The sequence below is a fragment of the Equus caballus genome, chromosome 23 (assembly GCF_041296265.1).
Source record: "Equus caballus isolate H_3958 breed thoroughbred chromosome 23, TB-T2T, whole genome shotgun sequence".
NCBI lineage: Eukaryota > Metazoa > Chordata > Mammalia > Perissodactyla > Equidae > Equus > Equus caballus.
Genome location: NC_091706.1, coordinates 6,360,625 through 6,380,998, shown reverse-complemented (window position 1 = coordinate 6,380,998; position 20,374 = coordinate 6,360,625).

Below are 20,374 nucleotides of genomic sequence, written 5' to 3'. Positions count from 1 at the left end.
GCACGGGGTTCTGGCATGTCTGAGAGGTGGTTCCTGCATGCCCGGCAAGTGATTCCGGAGTGTTCGCCAAGTGGTTCTGGCATAGTCGGCAGGTGATTTTGGCATGTCCGGCAGGTGGTTCAGGCGAGTTGAGCAGGTGGTTCCGACGTGCTTGGCAGGTGCTTCCGGCGTCTCCGGCACGTGTTTCTGGCACATCTGACAGGTGGTTCCGGCATGCCCGAAAGGTGATTCCGGTCTGTCCGGTAGGTGGTTCCAGCCTGCACGGCATGTGGTTCTGGTACGTCTCAGAGGTGGTTGCGCATGCCCAACAGGTGATTCCGGACTGTCCGCCACATGGTTCTGGCACGTCTGAGAGGTGGTTCCGGCATGCCCGGCAGGTCATCCCAGAGAGTCCTCCAAGTGGTTCTGGCATAACACGCAGGTGATTTTGGCGTGTCTGGCAGGTTGTTCCGTTGTGCTTGGCAGGTGGTTCAGGCTTGGCCGGCAGGTGGTTCCAGACTGTCCAGGACGTGTTTCCAGCTTCTCCGGCAGGTGGTTCTGGTACGTCTGAGAGGTGGTTCCGCCATGGCTGGCAGGTGATTCCGGACCGTCCCCCAGGTGGTTCTGGCATAGCCAGCAGTTGATATTGGCCTGTCCGGCAGGTGGTTCCAGCGAGTCGAACAGGTGGCTCCGGCGTGCTCGGCAGGTGGTTCCGGTCTGTCCGGTAGGTGATTCCGGCGTGTCCGGCACGTGCTTCCGGCACGTCTGAGAGGTGGTTCCGGCATGCGCGACAGGTGATTTCGGAGTGTCCGCCAGGTGGTTCTGGCGTACCCGGCAGGTGATTTTGGCGTGTCTGGCAGGTGTTTCTGGCGAGTCGAGCAGGTGGCTCCGGCATGCTCGGCAGGTGCTTCCGGCGTCTCCGGCACGTGGTTCTGGTGTGTCTGAGAGCTGGTTCCGGCATGTCCGGCTGATGATTCCGGAGTGTCCGCCAAGTGGTTCTGGCATACCCGGCTGGTGATTTGGGCATGTCAGGTAGGTGGTTCCGGCGAGTCGAGCAGGTGGCTCCGGCGTGCTCGGCAGGTTGTTCAGACGGGTCTGGCAGGTGTTTTCCGACTGTTCGGGGTTTGGTTCCAGCATCCTATGCACATGGTTCTGGCACGTCTGAGATGTGGTTCCGGCCGGCCCGACAGGTGTTTCCACAGGGTCCGCCAAGTGGTACTGGCGTAGTTGGCAGGTGATTTTGGCATGACTGGAAGGTGGTTCCAGCAAGCCCGGCAGGTGATTCCGAAGTGTTCCCAACTGGTTGTGGCGTAGCCGGCAGGTGATTTTTGCGTGTCCGGCACGTGGTTCTGGCGAGTCGAGCAGGTGGTTCCGGCGTGCTCGGCAGGTGCTTCCGGGCTCATTGGCACGTGGTTCTGGCATATCTGAGAGGTGGTTCCGGCATGCCTGGCAGGTGATTCCGGAGTGTTCCCCAAGTGTTTCCGGCGTAGCCGGCAGGTGATTTTGCATGTCCAGCGGTCGTTCCGGCGGGTCGAGCGGGTGGTTCCGGCGTGTCCGGCAGGTGGTTCCGGTCTATCCGGCAGGTGGTCCTGTGGTGTCCGGCACGAGGTTCAGTCTGAGAGGCTGTGCCGGAATGCCCCTCACGTGATTCCGGCTTGTCCCCGAAGTGGTGCTGGTGTAGCGGGCAGGTGATTTTGGCATGTCCGGCAGGTGGTTCCAGCAAGCCCGGCAGGTGATTCCGAAGTGTTCCCCAACTGGATGTGGCGTAGCCGGCAGGTGATTTTTGCGTGTCCGGCAGGTGGTTCTGGCGAGTCGAGCAGGTGGTTCCGGCGTGCTCGGCAGGTGCTTCCGGGGTCATTGGCACGTGGTTCTGGCATATCTGAGAGGTGGTTCCGGCATGCCCGGCAGGTGATTCCGGAGTGTTCGCCAAGTGTTTCCGGCATAGCCGGCAGGTGATTTTGCATGTCCAGCGGTCGTTCCGGCGGGTCGAGCCGGTGGTTCCGGCGTGTCTCGCAGGTGGTTCCGGTCTGTCCGGCAGGTGGTTCTGTGGTGTCCGGCACGAGGTTCAGTCTGAGAGGCTGTGCCGGCATGCCCCTCACGTGATTCCGGCTTGTCCCCGAAGTGGTGCTGGTGTAGCGGGCAGGTGATTTTGGCGTGTCCGGCAGGTGGTTCAGGCGAGTTGAGCAGGTGGTTGCGACGTGCTCGGCAGGTGCTTCCGGCGTCTCCGGCACGTGTTTCTGGCACATCTGACTGGTGGTTCCGGCATGCGCAAAAGTTGATTCCGGTCTGTCCGGTAGGTGGTTCCGGCGTGCACGGCACGTGGTTCTGGTACGTGTCAGAGGTGGTTGCGTATGCCCGACAGGTGATTCCGGACTGTCCGCCACGTGCTTCTGGCACGTCTGAGAGGTGGTTCCAACATGCCCGGCAGGTCATTTCGGAGAGTCGTCCAAGTGGTTCTGGCGTAGCCCGCAGGTGATTTTGGCATGTCCGGCAGGTGGTTCCGCCGTGCTCGGCAGGTGGTTCAGGCATGGCCGTCACGTGGTTCCATTCTGTCCAGGACGTGTTTCCAGCTTCTCCGGCAGGTGGTTCTGGTACGTCTGAGAGGTGGTTCCGCCATGGCTGGCAGGTGATCCCGGACTGTCCCCCAGGTGGTTCTGGCATAGCCAGCAGTTGATATTGGCCTGTCCGGCAGGTGGTTCCAGCGAGTCGAACAGGTGGCTCCGGCGTTCTTGGCAGGTGGTTCCGGTCTGTCCGGTAGGTGTTTCCGGCGTGTCTGGCACGTGCTTCCGGCACGTCTGAGGGGTGGCTCCGGCATGCGCGGCAGGTGATTCCGGAGTGTCCGCCAGGTGGTTCTGGCATACCCGGCAGGTGATTTTGGCGTGTCCGGCAGGTGTTTCTGGCGAGTCGAGCAGGTGACTCCGGCATGCTCGGCAGGTGCTTCCGGCGTCTCCGGCACTTGGTTCTGGTGTGTCTGAGAGCTGGTTCCGACATGTCCGGAAGATGATTCCGGAGTGTCCGCCAAGTGGTTCTGGCATACCCAGCAGGAGATTTTGGCGTGTCAGGGAGGTGGTACCGGTGAGTCGAGCAGGTGGTTCCAGCCTGCACGGCATGTGGTTCTGGTACGTCTCAGAGGTGGTTGCGCATGCCCAACAGGTGATTCCGGACTGTCCGCCACATGGTTCTGGCACGTCTGAGAGGTGGTTCCGGCATGCCCGGCAGGTCATCCCAGAGAGTCCTCCAAGTGGTTCTGGCATAACACGCAGGTGATTTTGGCGTGTCTGGCAGGTTGTTCCGTTGTGCTTGGCAGGTGGTTCAGGCTTGGCCGGCAGGTGGTTCCAGACTGTCCAGGACGTGTTTCCAGCTTCTCCGGCAGGTGGTTCTGGTACGTCTGAGAGGTGGTTCCGCCATGGCTGGCAGGTGATTCCGGACCGTCCCCCAGGTGGTTCTGGCATAGCCAGCAGTTGATATTGGCCTGTCCGGCAGGTGGTTCCAGCGAGTCGAACAGGTGGCTCCGGCGTGCTCGGCAGGTGGTTCCGGTCTGTCCGGTAGGTGATTCCGGCGTGTCCGGCACGTGCTTCCGGCATGTCTGAGAGGTGGTTCCGGCATGCGCGACAGGTGATTCCGCAGTGTCCGCCAGGTGGTTCTGGCGTACCCGGCAGGTGATTTTGGCGTGTCCGGCAGGTGTTTCTGGCGAGTCGAGCAGGTGGCTCCGGCATGCTCGGCAGGTGATTCCGGCGTCTCCGGCACGTGGTTCTGGTGTGTCTGAGAGCTGGTTCCGGCATGTCCGGCAGATGATTCCGGAGTGTCCGCCAAGTGGTTCTGGCATACCCGGCTGGTGATTTGGGCATGTCAGGTAGGTGGTTCCGGCGAGTCGAGCAGGTGGCTCCGGCGTGCTCGGCAGGTTGTTCAGACGGGTCTGGCAGGTGTTTTCCGTCTGTTCGGGGTGTGGTTCCAGCATCTCATGCACATGGTTCTGGCACGTCTGAGATGTGGTTCCGGCCGGCCCGACAGGGGTTTCCACAGTGTCCGCCAAGTGGTACTGGCGTAGTTGGCAGGTGATTTTGGCATGACCGGCAGGTGGTTCCAGCAAGCCCGGCAGGCGATTCCGAAGTGTTCCCCAACTGGTTGTGGCGTAGATGGCAGGTGATTTTGGCGTGTCCGGCAGGTGTTTCTGGCGAGTCGAGCAGGTGGCTCCCGCATGCTCGGCAGGTGCTTCCGGCGTCTCCGGCGCTTGGTTCTGGTGTGTCTGAGAGCTGGTTCCGGCGTGTCCGGCAGATGATTCCGGAGTGTCCGCCAAGTGGTTCTGGCATACCCAGCAGGTGATTTTGGCGTGTCAGGGAGGTGGTACCGGTGAGTCGAGCAGGTGGTTCCGGCGTGCTCAGCAGGTGGTTCAGGCGGTTCTGGCAGGTGGTATCCGTCTGTTCGGGGTGTGGTTCCAGCATCTCATGAACACGTTTCTGGCACGTCTGAGATGTGGTTCCAGCCGGCCCGACAGGTGTTTCCGCAGTGTCCGCCAAGAGGTTCTGGCGTAGTTGGCAGGTGATTTTGGCATGACTGGCAGGTGGTTCCAGCAAGCCTGGCAGGTGATTCCAAAGTGTTCACCAACTGGTTGTGGCGTAGCCGGCAGGTGATTTTTGCGTGATCGGCAGGTGGTTCTGGCGAGTTGAGCAGGTGGTTCCGGCGTGCTCGGCTGGTGCTTCCGGGGTCATTGGCACGGGGTTCTGGCATGTCTGAGAGGTGGTTCCTGCATGCCCGGCAAGTGATTCCGGAGTGTTCGCCAAGTGGTTCTGGCATAGTCGGCAGGTGATTTTGGCATGTCCGGCAGGTGGTTCAGGCGAGTTGAGCAGGTGGTTCCAACGTGCTTGGCAGGTGCTTCCGGCGTCTCCGGCATGTGTTTCTGGCACATCTGACAGGTGGTTCCGGCATGCCCGAAAGGTGATTCCGGTCTGTCCGGTAGGTGGTTCCAGCCTGCACGGCATGTGGTTCTGGTACGTGTCAGAGGTGGTTGCGCATGCCCAACAGGTGATTCCGGACTGTCCGCCACATGGTTCTGGCACGTCTGAGAGGTGGTTCCGGCATGCCCGGCAGGTCATCCCAGAGAGTCCTCCAAGTGGTTCTGGCATAACACGCAGGTGATTTTGGCGTGTCTGGCAGGTTGTTCCGTTGTGCTTGGCAGGTGGTTCAGGCTTGGCCGGCAGGTGGTTCCAGACTGTCCAGAACGTGTTTCCACCTTCTCCGGCAGGTGGTTCTGGTACGTCTGAGAGGTGGTTCCGCCATGGCTGGCAGGTGGTTCCGGACCGTCCCCCAGGTGGTTCTGGCATAGGCAGCAGTTGATATTGGCCTGTCCGGCAGGTGGTTCCAGTGAGTCGAACAGGTGGCTCCGGCGTGCTCGGCAGGTGGTTCCGGTCTGTCCGGTAGGTGATTCCGGCGTCTCCGGCACGTGGTTCTGGTGTGTCTGAGAGCTGGTTCCGGCATGTCCGGCAGATGATTCCGGAGTGTCCGCCAAGTGGTTCTGGCATACCCGGCTGGTGATTTGGGCATGTCAGGTAGGTGGTTAAGGCGAGTCGAGCAGGTGGCTCCGGCGTGCTCGGCAGGTTGTTCAGACGGGTCTGGCAGGTGTTTTCCGTCTTTTCGGGGTGTGGTTCCAGCATCTCATGCACATGGTTCTGGCACGTCTGAGATGTGGTTCCGGCCGGCCCGACAGGTGTTTCCACAGTGTCCGCCAAGTGGTACTGGCGTAGTTGGCAGGTGATTTTGGCATGACCGGCAGGTGGTTCCAGCAAGCCCGGCAGGTGATTCCGAAGTGTTCCCCAACTGGTTGTGGCGTAGCCGGCAGGTGATTTTTGCGTGTCCGGCAGGTGGTTCTGGCGAGTCGAGCAGGTGGTTCCGGCGTGCTCGGCAGGTGCTTCCGGGGTCATTGGCACGTGGTTCTGGCATATCTGAGAGGTGGTTCCGGCATGCCCGGCAGGTGATTCCGGAGTGTTCGCCAAGTGTTTCCGGCATAGACGGCAGGTGATTTTGCATGTCCAGCGGTCGTTCCGGCGGGTCGAGCCGGTGGTTCCGGCGTGTCCGGCAGGTGGTTCCGGTCTGTCCGGCAGGTGGTTCTGTGGTGTCCGGCACGAGGTTCAGTCTGAGAGGCTGTGCCGGCATGCCCCTCACGTGATTCCGGCTTGTCCCCGAAGTGGTGCTGGTGTAGCGGGCAGGTGATTTTGGCGTGTCCGGCAGGTGGTTCAGGCGAGTTGAGCAGGTGGTTGCGACGTGCTCGGCAGGTGCTTCCGGCGTCTCCGGCACGTGTTTCTGGCACATCTGACTGGTGGTTCCGGCATGCCCAAAATTTGATTCCGGTCTGTCAGGTAGGTGGTTCCGGCGTGCACGGCACGTGGTTTTGGTACGTCTCAGAGGTGGTTGCGTATGCCCAACAGGTGATTCCGGACTGTCCGCCACGTGCTTCTGGCACGTCTGAGAGGTGGTTCCAACATGCCCGGCAGGTCATTTCGGAGAGTCGTCCAAGTGGTTCTGGCGTAGCCCGCAGGTGATTTTGGCGTGTCCGGCAGGTGGTTCCGCCGTGCTCGGCAGGTGGTTCAGGCATGGCCGTCACGTGGTTCCAGTCTGTCCAGGACGTGTTTCCAGCTTCTCCGGCAGGTGGTTCTGGTACGTCTGAGAGGTGGTTCCGCCATGGCTGGCAGGTGATCCCGGACTGTCCCCCAGGTGGTTCTGGCATAGCCAGCAGTTGATATTGGCCTGTCCAGCAAGTGGTTCCAGCGAGTCGAACAGGTGGCTCCGGCGTTCTTGGCAGGTGGTTCCGGTCTGTCCGGTAGGTGTTTCTGGCGTGTCTGGCACGTGCTTCCGGCACGCCTGAGAGGTGGTTCCGGCATGCGCGGCAGGTGATTCCGTAGTGTCCCCCAGGTGGTTCTGGCATACCCGGCAGGTGATTTTGGCGTGTCCGGCAGGTGTTTCTGGCGAGTCGAGCAGGTGGCTCCGGCATGCTCGGCAGGTGCTTCCTGCGTCTCCGGCACGTGGTTCTGGTGTGTCTGAGAGCTGGTTCCGGCGTGTCCGGCAGATGATTCCGGAGTGTTTGCCAAGTGGTTCTGGCATACCCAGCAGGTGATTTTGGCGTGTCAGGGAGGTGGTACCGGTGAGTCGAGCAGGTGGTTCCGGCGTGCTCAGCAGGTGGTTCAGGCGGTTCTGGCAGGTGGTATCCGTCTGTTCGGGGTGTGGTTCCAGCATCTCAGGAACACGTTTCTGGCACGTCTGAGATGTGGTTCCAGCCGGCCCGACAGGTGTTTCCGCAGTGTGCGCCAAGCGGTTCTGGCGTAGTTGGCAGGTGATTTTGGCATGACTGGCAGGAGGTTCCAGCAAGCCTGGCAGGTGATTCCAAAGTGTTCACCAACTGGTTGTGGCGTAGCCGGCAGGTGATTTTTGCGTGATCGGCAGGTGGTTCTGGCGAGTCGAGCAGGTGGTTCCGGCGTGCTCGGCTGGTGCTTCCGAGGTCATTGGCACGGGGTTCTGGCATGTCTGAGAGCTGGTTCCTGCATGCACGGCAAGTGATTCCGGAGTGTTCGCCAAGTGGTTCTGGCATAGTCGGCAGGTGATTTTGGCATATCCGGCAGGTGGTTCAGGCGAGTTGAGCAGGTGGTTCCAACGTGCTTGGCAGGTGCTTCCGGCGTCTCTGGCACGTGTTTCTGGCACATCTGACAGGTGTTTCCGGCATGCCCGAAAGGTGATTCCGGTCTGTACGTTAGGTGGTTCCAGCCTCCACGGCATGGGGTTCTGGTACGTCTCAGAGGTGGTTGCGCTTGCCCAACAGGTGATTCCGGACTGTCCGCCACATGGTTCTGGCACGTCTGAGAGGTGGTTCCGGCATGCCCGGCAGGTCATCCCAGAGAGTCCTCCAAGTGGTTCTGGCATAACACGCAGGTGATTTTGGCGTGTCTGGCAGGTTGTTCCGTTGTGCTTGGCTGGTGGTAAGGCTTGGCCGGCAGGTGGTTCCAGACTGTCCAGGACGTGTTTCCAGCTTCTCCGGCAGGTGGTTCTGGTACGTCTGAGAGGTGGTTCCGCCATGGCTGGCAGGTGATTCCGGACCATCCCCCAGGTGGTTCTGGCATAGCCAGCAGTTGATATTGGCCTGTCCGGCAGGTGGTTCCAGCGAGTCGAACAGGTGGCTCTGGCGTGCTCGGCAGGTGGTTCCGGTCTGTCCGGTAGGTGATTCCGGCGTGTCCGGCACGTGCTTCCGGCACGTCTGAGAGGTGGTTCCGGCATGCGCGACAGGTGATTTCGGGAGTGTCCGCCAGGTGGTTCTGGCGTACCCGGCAGGTGATTTTGGCGTGTCCGGCAGGTGTTTCTGGCGAGTCGAGCAGGTGGCTCCGGCATGCTCGGCAGGTGCTTCCGGCGTCTCCGGCACTTGGTTCTGGTGTGTCTGAGAGCTGGTTCCGGCATGTCCGGCAGATGATTCCGGAGTGTCCGCCAAGTGGTTCTGGCATACCCAGCAGGTGATTTTGGCGTGTCAGGGAGGTGGTACCGGTGAGTCGAGCAGGTGGTTCCGGCGTGCTCAGCAGGTGGTTCAGGCGGTTCTGGCAGGTGGTATCCGTCTGTTCGGGGTGTGGTTCCAGCATCTCATGAACACGTTTCTGGCACGTCTGAGATGTGGTTCCAGCCGGCCCGACAGGTGTTTCCGCAGTGTCCGCCAAGCGGTTCTGGCGTAGTTGGCAGGTGATTTTGGCATGACTGGCAGGTGGTTCCAGCAAGCCTGGCAGGTGATTCCAAAGTGTTCACCAACTGGTTGTGGCGTAGCCGGCAGGTGATTTTTGCGTGATCGGCAGGTGGTTCTGGTGAGTCGAGCAGGTGGTTCCGGCGTGCTCGGCTGGTGCTTCCGGGGTCATTGGCACGGGGTTCTGGCATGTCTGAGAGGTGGTTCCTGCATGCCCGGCAAGTGATTCCGGAGTGTTCGCCAAGTGGTTCTGGCATAGTCGGGAGGTGATTTTGGCATGTCCGGCAGGTGGTTCAGGCGAGTTGAGCAGGTGGTTCCAACGTGCTAGGCAGGTGCTTCCGGCGTCTCTGGCACGTGTTTCTGGCACATCTGACAGGTGGTTCCGGCATGCCCGAAAGGTGATTCCAGTCTGTCCGGTAGGTGGTTCCAGCCTGCACGGCATGTGGTTCTGGTACGTCTCAGAGGTGCTTGCGCATGCCCAACAGGTCATTCCGGACTGTCCGCCACATGGTTCTGGCACGTCTGAGAGGTGGTTCCGGCATGCCCGGCAGGTCATCCCAGAGAGTCCTCCAAGTGGTTCTGGCATAACACGCAGGTGATTTTGGCGTGTCTGGCAGGTTGTTCCGTTGTGCTTGGCAGGTGGTTCAGGCTTGGCCGGCAGGTGGTTCCAGACTGTCCAGGACGTGTTTCCAGCTTCTCCGGCAGGTGCTTCTGGTACGTCTGAGAGGTGGTTCCGCCATGGCTGGCAGGTGATCCCGGACTGTCCCCCAGGTGGTTCTGGCATAGCCAGCAGTTGATATTGGCCTGTCCAGCAGGTGGTTCCAGCAAGTCGAACAGGTGGCTCCGGCGTTCTTGCCAGGTGGTTCCGGTCTGTCCGGTAGGTGTTTCCGGCGTGTCTGGCACGTGCTTCCGGCACGTCTGAGAGGTGGTTCCGGCATGCGCGGCAGGTGATTCCGTAGTGTCCGCCAGGTGGTTCTGGCATACCCGGCAGGTGATTTTGGCGTGTCCGGCAGGTGTTTCTGGCGAGTCGAGCAGGTGGCTCCGGCATGCTCGGCATGTGCTTCCGGCGTCTCCGGCACTTGGTTCTGGTGTGTCTGAGAGCTGGTTCCGGCATGTCCGGCAGATGATTCCGGAGTGTCCGCCAAGTGGTTCTGGCATACCCAGCAGGTGATTTTGGCGTGTCAGGGAGGTGGTTCCGGCGAGGCGAGCAGGTGGCTCCTGCGTGCTCGGCAGGTTGTTCACACGGGTCTGGCAGGTGTTTTCCGTCTGTTCGGGCTGTGGTTCCAGCATCTCATGCACATGGTTCTGGCACGTCTGAGATGTGGTTCCGGCCGGCCCGACAGGTGTTTCCACAGTGTCCGCCAAGTGGTACTGGCGTAGTGGCAGGTGATTTTGGCATGACCGGCAGGTGGTTCCAGCAAGCCCGGCAGGTGATTCCGAAGTGTTCCCCAACTGGTTGTGGCGTAGCCGGCAGGTGATTTCTGCGTGTCCGGCAGGTGGTTCTGGGGAGTCGAGCAGGTGGTTCCTGTTGCTCGGCAGGTGCTTCCGGGGTCATTGGCACGTGGTTCTGGCATATCTGAGAGGTGGTTCCGGCATGCCCCGCAGGTGATTCCGGAGTGTTCGCCAAGTGTTTCCGGCGTAGCCGGCAGGTGATTTTGCATGTCCAGCGGTCGTTCCGGCGGGTCGAGCCGGTGGTTCCGGCGTGTCCGGCAGGTGGTTCCGGTCTGTCCGGCAGGTGATTCTGTGGTGTCCGGCACGAGGTTCAGTCTGAGGGGCTGTGCCGGCATGCCCCTCACGTGATTCCGGCTTGTCCCCGAAGTGGTGCTGGTGTAGCGGGCAGGTGATTTTGGCGTGTCCGGCAGGTGGTTCAGGCGAGTTGAGCAGGTGGTTGCGACGTGCTCGGCAGGTGCTTCCGGCGTCTCCGGCACGTGTTTCTGGCACATCTGACTGGTGGTTCCGGCATGCCCAAAAGTTGATTCCGGTCTGTCCGGTAGGTGGTTCCCGCGTGCACGGCACGTGGTTCTGGTACGTCTCAGAGGTGGTTGCGTATGCCCAAGAGGTGATTCCGGACTGTCCGCCACGGGATTCTGGCACGTCTGAGAGGTGGTTCCAACATGCCCAGCAGGTCATTTCGGAGAGTCGTCCAAGTGGTTCTGGCGTAGCCCGCAGGTGATTTTGGCGTGTCCGTCAGGTGGTTCCGCTGTGCTCGGCAGGTGGTTCAGGCATGGCCGTCACGTGGTTCCAGTCTGTCCAGGACGTGTTTCCAGCTTCTCCGGCAGGTGCTTCTGGTACGTCTGAGAGGTGGTTCCGCCATGGCTGGCAGGTGATCCCGGACTGTCCCCCAGGTGGTTCTGGCATAGCCAGCAGTTGATATTGGCCTCTCCAGAGGTGGTTCCAGCGAGTCGAACAGGTGGCTCCGGCGTTCTTGCCGGGTGGTTTTGGTCTGTCCGGTAGGTGTTTCCGGCGTGTCTGGCATGTGCTTCCGGCACGTCTGAGAGGTGGTTCCGGCATGCGCGGCAGGTGATTCCGGACCGTCCCCCAGGTGGTTCTGGCATAGCCAGCAGTTGATATTGGCCTGTCCGGCAGGTGGTTCCAGCGAGTTGAACAGGTGGCTCCGGCGTTCTTGGCAGGTGGTTCCGGTCTGTCCGGTAGGTGATTCCGGCGTGTCCGGCACGTGCTTCCGGCACGTCTGAGAGGTGGTTCCGGCATGCGCGACAGGTGATTTCGGAGTGTCCGCCAGGTGGTTCTGGCGTACCCGGCAGGTGATTTTGGCGTGTCCGGCAGGTGTTTCTGGCGAGTCGAGCAGGTGGCTCTGGCATGCTCGGCAGGTGCTTCCGGCGTCTCCGGCACGTGGTTCTGGTGTGTCTGAGAGCTGGTTCCGGCATGTCTGGCAGATGATTCCGGAGTGTCCGCCAAGTGGTTCTGGCATACCCGGCTGGTGATTTGGGCATGTCAGGTAGGTGGCTCCGGCGTGCTCGGCATGTTGTTCAGACGGGTCAGGCAGGTGTTTTCCGTCTGTTCGGGGTGTGGTTCCAGCATCTCATGCACATGGTTCTGGCACGTCTGAGATGTGGTTCCGGCCGGCCCGACAGGTGTTTCCACAGTGTCCGCCAAGTGGTACTGGCGTAGTTGGCAGGTGATTTTGGCATGACCGGCAGGTGGTTCCAGCAAGCCCGGCAGGTGATTCCGAAGTGTTCCCCAACTGGTTGTGGTGTAGCCGGCAGGTGATTTTTGCGTGTCCGACAGGTGGTTCTGGCGAGTCGAGCAGGTGGTTCCGGCGTGCTCGGCAGGTGCTTCCGGGGTCATTGGCACGTGGTTCTGGCATATCTGAGAGGTGGTTCCGGCATGCCCGGCAGGTGATTCCGGAGTGTCCGCCAAGTGTTTCCGGCGTAGCCGGCAGGTGATTTTGGCGTGTCTGGCAGGTGTTTCTGGCGAGTCGAGCAGGTGGCTCCGGCATGCTCGGCAGTTGCTTCCGGCGTCTCCGGCACTTGGTTCTGGTGTGTCTGAGAGCTGGTTCCGGCATGTCCGGCAGATGATTCCGGAGTGTACGCCAAGTGGTTCTGGCATACCCAGCAGGTGATTTTGGCGTGTCAGGGAGGTGGTACCGGTGAGTCGAGCAGGTGGTTCCGGCGTGCTCAGCAGGTGGTTCAGGCGCTTCTGGCAGGTGGTATCCGTCTGTTCGGGGTGTGGTTCCAGCATCTCATGAACACGTTTCTGGCACGTCTGAGATGTGGTTCCAGCCGGCCCGACAGGTGTTTCCGCAGTGTCCGCCAAGCGGTTCTGGCGTAGTTGGCAGGTGATTTTGGCATGACTGGCAGGTGGTTCCAGCAAGCCTGGCAGGTGATTCCAAAGTGTTCACCAACTGGTTGTGGCGTAGCCGGCAGGTGATTTTTGCGTGTCCGGCAGGTGGTTCTGGCGAGTCGAGCAGGTGGTTCCGGCGTGCTCGGTTGGTGCTTCCGGTGTCATTGGCACGGGGTTCTGGCATATCTGAGAGGTGGTTCCGGCATGCCCGGCAGGTGATTCCGGAGTGTTCGCCAAGTGTTTCCGGCGTAGCCAGCAGGTGATTTTGCATGTCCAGCGGTCGTTCCGGCGGGTCGAGCCGGTGGTTCCGGCGTGTCCGGCAGGTGGTTCCGGTCTGTCCGGCAGGTGGTTCTGTGGTGTCCGGCACGAGGTTCAGTCTGAGAGGCTGTGCCGGCATGCCCCTCACGTGATTCCGGCTTGTCCCCGAAGTGGTGCTGGTGTAGCGGGCAGGTGATTTTGGCGTGTCCGGCAGGTGGTTCAGGCGAGTTGAGCAGGTGGTTGCGACGTGCTCGGCAGGTGCTTCCGGCGTCTCCGGCACGTGTTTCTGGCACATCTGACTGGTGGTTCCGGCATGCCCAAAAGTTGATTCCGGTCTGTCCGGTAGGTGGTTCCGGCGTGCACGGCACGTGGTTCTGGTACGTGTCAGAGGTGGTTGCGTATGCCCAACAGGTGCTTCCGGACTGTCCGCCACGTGCTTCTGGCACGTCTGAGAGGTGGTTCCAACATGCCCGGCAGGTCATTTCGGAGAGTCGTCCAAGTGGTTCTGGCGTAGCCCGCAGGTGATTTTGGCGTGTCCGGCAGGAGGTTCCGCCGTGCTCGGCAGGTGGTTCAGGCATGGCCGGCAGGTGGTTCCAGACTGTCCAGGACGTGTTTCCAGCTTCTCCGGCAGGTGGTTCTGGTACGTCTGAGAGGTGGTTCCGCCATGGCTGGCAGGTGATCCCGGACTGTCCCCCAGGTGGTTCTGGCATAGCCAGCAGTTGATATTGGCCTGTCCGGCAGGTGGTTCCAGCGAGTCGGACAGGTGGCTCCGGCGTTCTTGGCAGGTGGTTCCGGTCTGTCCGGTAGGTGTTTCCGGCGTGTCCGGCACGTGCTTCCGGCACGTCTGAGAGGTGGTTCCGGCATGCGCGACAGGTGATTTCGGAGTGTCCGCCAGGTGGTTCTGGTGTACCCGGCAGGTGATTTTGGCCTGTCCGGCAGGTGTTTCTGGCGAGTCGAGCAGGTGGCTCTGGCATGCTCGGCAGGTGCTTCCGGCGTCTCCGGCACGTGGTTCTGGTGTGTCTGAGAGCTGGTTCCGGCATGTCTGGCAGATGATTCCGGAGTGTCCGCCAAGTGGTTCTGGCATACCCGTCTGGTGATTTGGGCATGTCAGGTAGGTCGCTCCGGCGTGCTCGGCATGTTGTTCAGACGGGTCAGGCAGGTGTTTTCCGTCTGTTCGGGTTTGGTTCCAGCATCTCATGCACATGGTTCTGGCACGTCTGAGATGTGGTTCCGGCCGGCCCGACAGGTGTTTCCACAGTGTCCGCCAAGTGGTACTGGCGTAGTTGGCAGGTGATTTTGGCATGACCGGCAGGTGGTTCCAGCAAGCCCGGCAGGTGATTCCGAAGTGTTCCCCAACTGGTTGTGGCGTAGCCGGCAGGTGATTTTTGCGTGTCCGGCAGGTGGTTCTGGCGAGTCGAGCAGGTGGTTCCGGCGTGCTCCGCAGGTCTTTCCGGGGTCATTGGCACGTGGTTCTGGCATATCTGAGAGGTGGTTCCGGCATGCCCGGCAGGTGATTCCGGAGTGTCCGCCAAGTGTTTCCGGCGTAGCCGGCAGGTGATTTTGGCATGTCCGGCAGGTGTTTCTGGCGAGTCGAGCAGGTGGCTCCGGCATGCTCGGCAGGTGCTTCCGGCATCTCCGGCACTTGGTTCTGGTGTGTCTGAGAGCTGGTTCCGGCATGTCCGGCAGATGATTCCGGAGTGTACGCCAAGTGGTTCTGGCATACCCAGCAGGTGATTTTGGCGTGTCAGGGAGGTGGTACCGGTGAGTCGAGCAGGTGGTTCCGGCGTGCTCAGCAGGTGGTTCAGGCGGTTCTGGCAGGTGGTATCCGTCTGTTCGGGGTGTGGTTCCAGCATCTCATGAACACGTTTCTGGCACGTCTGAGATGTGGTTCCAGCCGGCCCGACAGGTGTTTCCGCAGTGTCCGCCAAGCGGTTCTGGCATAGTTGGCAGGTGATTTTGGCATGACTGGCAGGTGGTTCCAGCAAGCCTGGCAGGTGATTCCAAAGTGTTCACCAACTGGTTGTGGCGTAGCCGGCAGGTGATTTTTGCGTGTCCGGCAGGTGGTTCTGGCGAGTCGAGCAGGTGGTTCCTGTTGCTCGGCAGGTGCTTCCGGGGTCATTGGCACGTGGTTCTGGCATATCTGAGAGGTGGTTCCGGCATGCCCCGCAGGTGATTCCGGAGTGTCCGCCAAGTGTTTCCGGCGTAGCCGGCAGGTGATTTTGGCGTGTCCGGCAGGTGTTTCTGGCGAGTCGAGCAGGTGGCTCCGGCATGCTCGGCAGGTGCTTCCGGCGTCTCCGGCACTTGGTTCTGGTGTGTCTGAGAGCTGGTTCCGGCATGTCCGGCAGATGATTCCGGAGTGTACGCCAAGTGTTTCTGGCATACCCAGCAGGTGATTTTGGCGTGTCAGGCAGGTGGTACCGGTGTGTCGATCAGGTGGTTCCGGCGTGCTCAGCAGGTGGTTCAGGCGTTTCTGGCAGGTGGTATCCGTCTGTTCGGGGTGTGGTTCCAGCATCTCATGAACACGTTTCTGGCACGTCTGAGATGTGGTTCCCGCCGGCCCGACAGGTGTTTCCGCAGTGTCCGCCAAGCGGTTCTGGCCTAGTTGGCAGGTGATTTTGGCATGACTGGCAGGTGGTTCCAGCAAGCCTGGCAGGTGATTCCAAAGTGTTCACCAACTGGTTGTGGCGTAGCCGGCAGGTGACTTTTGCGTGATCGGCAGGTGGTTCTGGCGAGTCGAGCAGGTGGTTCCGGCGTGCTCGGCTGGTGCTTCCGGGGTCATTGGCACGGGGTTCTGGCATGTCCGAGAGGTGGTTCCCGCATGCCCGGCAAGTGATTCCGGAGTGTTCGCCAAGTGGTTCTGGCATAGTCGGGAGGTGATTTTGGCATGTCCGGCAGGTGGTTCAGGCGAGTTGAGCAGGTGGTTCCAACGTGCTTGGCAGGTGCTTCCGGCGTCTCCGGCACGTGTTTCTGGCACATCTGACAGGTGGTTCCGGCATGCCCGAAAGGTGATTCCGGTCTGTCCGGTAGGTGGTTCCAGCCTGCACGGCATGTGGTTCTGGTACGTCTCAGAGGTGGTTGCGCATGCCCAACAGGTGATTCCGGACTGTCCGCCACATGGTTCTGGCACGTCTGAGAGGTGGTTCCGGCATGACCGGCAGGTCATCCCAGAGAGTCCTCCAAGTGGTTCTGGCCTAACACGCAGGTGATTTTGGCGTGTCTGGCAGGTTGTTCCGTTGTGCTTGGCAGGTGGTTCAGGCTTGGCCGGCAGGTGGTTCCAGACTGTCCAGGACGTGTTTCCAGCTTCTCCGGCAGGTGGTTCTGGTACGTCTGAGAGGTGGTTCCGCCATGGCTGGCAGGTGATCCCGGACCGTCCCCCAGGTGGTTCTGGCATAGCCAGCAGTTGATATTGGCCTGTCCGGCAGGTGGTTCCAGCGAGTCGAACAGGTGGCTCCGGCGTGCTCGGCAGGTGGTTCCGGTCTGTCCGGTAGGTGATTCTGGCGTGTCCGGCACGTGCTTCCGGCACGTCTGAGAGGTGGTTCCGGCATGCGCGACAGGTGATTTCGGAGTGTCCGCCAGGTGGTTCTGGTATACCCGGCACGTGATTTTGGCGTGTCCGGCAGGTGTTTCTGGCGAGTCGAGCAGGTGGCTCCGGCATGCTCGGCAGGTGCTTCCGGCATCTCCGGCTCGTGGTTCTGGTGTGTCTGAGAGCTGGTTCCAGCATGTCCCGCAGATGATTCCGGAGTGTCCGCCCAGTCGTTCTGGCATACCCGGCTGGTGATTTGGGCATGTCAGGTAGGTGGTTCCGGCGAGTCGAGCAGGTGGCTCCTGCGTGCTCGGCAGGTTGTTCAGACGGGTCTGGCAGGTGTTTTCCGTCTGTTCGGGGTGTGGTTCCAGCATCTCATGCACATGGTTCTGGCACGTCTGAGATGTGGTTCCGGCCGGCCCGACAGGTGTTTCCACAGTGTCCGCCAAGCGGTACTGGCGTAGTTGGCAGGTGATTTTGGCATGACCGGCAGGTGGTTCCAGCAAGCCCGGCAGGTGATTCCGAAGTGTTCCCCAACTGGTTGTGGCGTAGCCGGCAGGTGATTTTTGCGTGTCCGGCAGGTGGTTCTGGCGAGTCGAGCAGGTGGTTCCTGTTGCTCGGCAGGTGCTTCCGGGGTCATTGGCACGTGGTTCTGGCATATCTGAGAGGTGGTTCTGGCATGCCCGGCAGGTGATTCCGGAGTGTTCGCCAAGTGTTTCCGGCGTAGCCGGCAGGTGATTTTGCATGTCCAGCGGTCGTTCCCGCGGGTCGAGCCGGTGATTCCAGCGTGTCCGGCAGGTGGTTCCGGTCTGTCCGGCAGGTGGTTCTGTGGTGTCCGGCACGAGGTTCAGTCTGAGAGGCTGTGCCGGCATGCCCCTCACGTGATTCTGGCTTGTCCCCGAAGTGGTGCTGGTTTAGCGGGCAGGTGATTATGGCGTGTCCGGCAGGTGGTTCAGGCGAGTTGAGCAGGTGGTTGCGACGTGCTCGGCAGGTGCTTCTGGAGTCTGCGGCACGTGTTTCTGGCACATCTGACTGGTGGTTCCGGCATGCCCAAAAGTTGATTCCGGTCTGTCCAGTAGGTGGTTCCGGCGTGCACGGCACGTGGTTCTGGTACGTCTCAGAGGTGGTTGCGTATGCCCAACAGGTGATTCCGGACTGTCCGCCACGTGCTTCTGGCACGTCTGAGAGGTGGTTCCAACATGCCCGGCAGGTCATTTCGGAGAGTCGTCCAAGTGGTTCTGGCGTAGCCCGCAGGTGATTTTGGCGTGTCCGGCAGGTGGTTCCGCCGTGCTCGGCAGGTGGTTCAGGCATGGCCGTCACGTGGTTCCAGTCTGTCCAGGACGTGTTTCCAGCTTCTCCGGCAGGTGGTTCTGGTACGTCTGAGAGGTGGTTCCGCCATGGCTGGCAGGTGATCCCGGACTGTCCCCCAGGTGGTTCTGGCATAGCCAGCAGTTGATATTGGCCTGTCCGGCAGGTGGTTCCAGCGAGTCGAACAGGTGGCTCCGGCGTTCTTGGCAGGTGGTTCCGGTCTGTCCGGTAGGTGTTTCCGGCGTGTCTGGCACGTGCTTCCGGCACGTCTGAGAGGTGGTTCCGGCATGCGCGGCAGGTGATTCCGTAGTGTCCGCCAGGTGGTTCTGGCATACCCGGCAGGTGATTTTGGCGTGTCCGTCAGGTGTTTCTGGCGAGTCGAGCATGTGGCTCCGGCATGCTCGGCAGGTGATTCCGGCGTCTCCAGCACTTGGTTCTGGTGTGTCTGAGAGCTGGTTCCGGCATGTCCGGCAGATGATTCCGGAGTGTCCGCCAAGTGGTTCTGGCATACCCAGCAGGTGATTTTGGCGTGTCAGGGAGGTGGTACCGGTGTGTCGAGCAGGTGGTTCCGGCGTGCTCAGCAGGTGGTTCAGGCGGTTCTGGCAGGTGGTATCCGTCTGTTCGGGGTGTGGTTCCAGCATCTCATGAACACGTTTCTGGCACGTCTGACATGTGGTTCCAGCCGGCCCGACAGGTGTTTCCGCAGTGTCCGCCAAGCGGTTCTGGCGTAGTTGGCAGGTGATTTTGGCATGACTGGCAGGTGGTTCCAGCAAGCCTGGCAGGTGATTCCAAAGTGTTCACCAACTGGTTGTGGCGTAGCTGGCAGGTGATTTTTGCGTGATCGGCAGGTGGTTCTGGCGAGTCGAGCAGGTGGTTCCGGCGTGCTCGGCTGGTGCTTCCGGGGTCATTGGCACGGGGTTCTGGCATGTCTGAGAGGTGGTTCCTGCATGCCCGGCAAGTGATTCCGGAGTGTTCGCCAAGTGGTTCTGGCATAGTCGGCAGGTGATTTTGGCATGTCCGGCAGGTGGTTCAGGCGAGTTGAGCAGGTGGTTCCAACGTGCTTGGCAGGTGCTTCCGGCGTCTCCGGCACGTGTTTCTGGCACATCTGACAGGTGGTTCCGGCATGCCCGAAAGGTGATTCCGGTCTGTCCGGTAGGTGGTTCCAGCCTGCACGGCATGTGGCTCTGGTACGTCTCAGAGGTGGTTGCGCATGCCCAACAGGTGATTCCGGACTGTCCGACACATGGTTCTGGCACGTCTGAGAGGTGGTTCCGGCATGCCCGGCAGGTCATCCCAGAGAGTCCTCCAAGTGGTTCTGGCATAACACGCAGGTGATTTTGGCGTGTCTGGCAGGTTGTTCCGTTGTGCTTGGCAGGTGGTTCAGGCTTGGCCGGCAGGTGGTTCCAGACTGTCCAGGACGTGTTTCCAGCTTCTCCGGCAGGTGGTTCTGGTACGTCTGAGAGGTGGTTCCGCCATGGCTGGCAGGTGATTCCGGACCGTCCCCCAGGTGGTTCTGGCATAGCCAGCAGTTGATATTCGCCTGTCCGGCATGTAGTTCCAGCGAGTCGAACAGGTGGCTCCGGCCTGCTCGGCAGGTGGTTCCGGTCTGTCCGGTAGGTGATTCCGGCGTGTCCGGCACGTGCTTCCGGCACGTCTGAGAGGTGGTTCCGGCATGCGCGACAATTGATTTCGGAGTGTCCGCCAGGTGGTTCTGGCGTACCCGGCAGGTGATTTTGGCGTGTCCGGCAGGTGTTTCTGGCGAGTCGAGCAGGTGGCTCCGCAGTGGCCGGCAGGTTGTTCAGACGGGTCTGGCAGGTGTTTTCCGTCTGTTAGGGGTGTGGTTCCAGCATCTCATGAACATGGTTCTGGCACGTCTGAGATGTGGTTCCGGCCGGTCCGACAGGTGTTTCCACAGTGTCCGCCAAGTGGTACTGCAGTAGTGGCAGGTGATTTTGGCATGACCGGCAGGTGGTTCCAGGAAGCCCAGCAGGTGATTCTGAAGTGTTCCCCAACTGGTTGTGGCGTAGCCGGCAGGTGATTTTTGCGTGTCCGGCAGGTGGTTCTGGCGAGTCGAGCAGGTGGTTCCTGTTGCTCGGCAGGTGCTTCCGGGGTCATTGGCACGTGGTTCTGGCATATCTGAGAGGTGGTTCCGGCATGACCCGCAGGTGATTCCGGAGTGTTCGCCAAGTGTTTCCGGCGTAGCCGGCAGGTGATTTTGCATGTCCAGCGGTCGTTCCCGCGGGTCGAGCCGGTGGTTCCGGCGTGTCCGCCAGGTGTTTCCGGTCTGTCCGCAGGTGGTTCTGTGGTGTCCGGCACGAGGTTCAGTCTGAGGGGCTGTGTCGGCATGCCCCTCACGTGATTCCGGCTTGTCCCCGAACTGGTGCTGGTGTAGCGGGCAGGTGATTTTGGCGTGTCCGGCAGGTGGTTCAGGCGAGTTGAGCAGGTGGTTGCGACGTGCTCGGCAGGTGCTTCCGGCGTCTCCGGCACGTGTTTCTGGCACATCTGACAGGTGGTTCCGGCATGCCCAAAAGTTGATTCCGGTCTGTCCGGTAGGTGGTTCCGGCGAGTCGAACAGGTGGCTCCGGCGTGCTCGGCAGGTTGTTCAGACGGGTCTGGCAGGTGTTTTCCGTCTGTTCGGGGTGTGGTTCCAGCATCTCATGCACATGGTTCTGGCACGTCTGAGATGTGGTTCTGGCCGGCCCGAGAGGTGTTTCCACAGTGTCCGCCAAGTGGTACTGGCGTAGTTGGCAGGTGATTTTGGCATGACTGGCAGGTGGTTCCAGCAAGCCCGGCAGGTG